This window comes from Neopelma chrysocephalum, unplaced genomic scaffold (genome assembly GCF_003984885.1).
Source record: "Neopelma chrysocephalum unplaced genomic scaffold, ASM398488v2 Primary Assembly neopelma1_92200, whole genome shotgun sequence".
NCBI classification, from domain to species: domain Eukaryota; kingdom Metazoa; phylum Chordata; class Aves; order Passeriformes; family Pipridae; genus Neopelma; species Neopelma chrysocephalum.
In genome coordinates, this window is record NW_020920952.1 from 1 (window position 1) to 1,140 (window position 1,140).

Here is a 1,140-nt window from a genome sequence, read left to right on the forward strand (position 1 = left end):
TGGGGGTGGAAATGTTGGGGTGAGCCCATGGGGGTGGGTTTTGGGGGTGGGTATATGGGAGTGAGCCCATGAGGGTGGGGATATGGGGGTGACATCATGGGGGTGGGTTTGGTGTTGGGTTTTTGGGGTGGGTATGTTGGGGTGACCCCATAGGAGTGGGTATATGGGGGTGGGTTTTGGGGGTGGGTATATGGGAGTGAGCCCATGGGGGTGGGGATATGGGGGTGAGCCCATGGGGGTAGGGATATGGGGGTGGGTTTTTGGGGGTGGGTATATGTGGGTGAGCCCATGGGGGTGGGTATATGTGGGTGAGCCCATGGGGGTGGGTATGTGGGGGGGGTACACAGGGGTGGGTACGTTGAGGTGAGCTGATGGGGGTTGATTTCTGAGGGTAGGTATATAGGGGTGTGTATATGGGGGTGAGCCCATGGGGTGGGTAGGCTGGGGTGTGTTTTGGGGTGCCAGCAGCCTCACCGCTCGCAGTACTGCCCGGCGTAGCCCGGCTCGCAGGCGGTGCAGCGGTACCCGCCACCTCCCAAACTCTCACACGTCCTGGAAAACCTGCAGGGACACGGCACGGTGGGGGCACGGCCCCTGCCAGCACCCCCAGCACCCCCCCGGCCCGGCGCTGGCACCCACTGGTTCTCGGGGTACGGGAGGGGGCAGGCGCAGGGCTGGCAGTCCTCGGGGGTCCCGGCCGTGGCGTCCCCGTAGAACCCGGGGGCACACTGGTCACAGAAGTCCCCGGCCGTGTTGTGCAAACATCCCTGGGCGTGGGTGGCACAGAGGGGGGGTCAGGGCCAGCACAAGGCCACGGCCCCCCCAAACCGCGCCGGACGCGGGGCTTACGGAGCAGGCGCCGCTCTCGGGGTGGCAGCTCTCGGAGTGCCCGTTGCACTCGCACAGCTCGCAGTGCCCCAGGTACAGCCCCCCCCCGGTGCGAGTGTACCCGGGGGCACAGTCCTGCAGGGACACGGCTGTCAGGGACACCCACACGGGCACAGGGGAGCGGGGTCGGGGGCACGGGGGGAGGATGGGGAAGGTGGGAGGGTGACAGCGGAGGATGGAGGTTGGTGGGGGAATGGGGGGTGATGGGGGGGACGAGACGGGGCTGTGTGATGGGGGGGCTGCCAGGGAGGT

The 1,140-nt window shown here is 67.2% G+C and overlaps 1 long non-coding RNA gene across 1 annotated transcript; it reads right to left on the reverse strand.

The window, feature by feature from the left end:
• Positions 1 to 471: 471 nt before the first annotated feature.
• LOC113980090 lies at positions 472 to 960 on the reverse strand. Its single transcript, XR_003538061.1, has 3 exons — positions 850 to 960; positions 640 to 767; positions 472 to 561 (listed from the first exon to the last, which is right to left on the reverse strand). It is a non-coding gene; the product is annotated as an uncharacterized LOC113980090 (long non-coding RNA).
• Between the last annotated feature and the right edge of the window lie 180 nt (positions 961 to 1,140).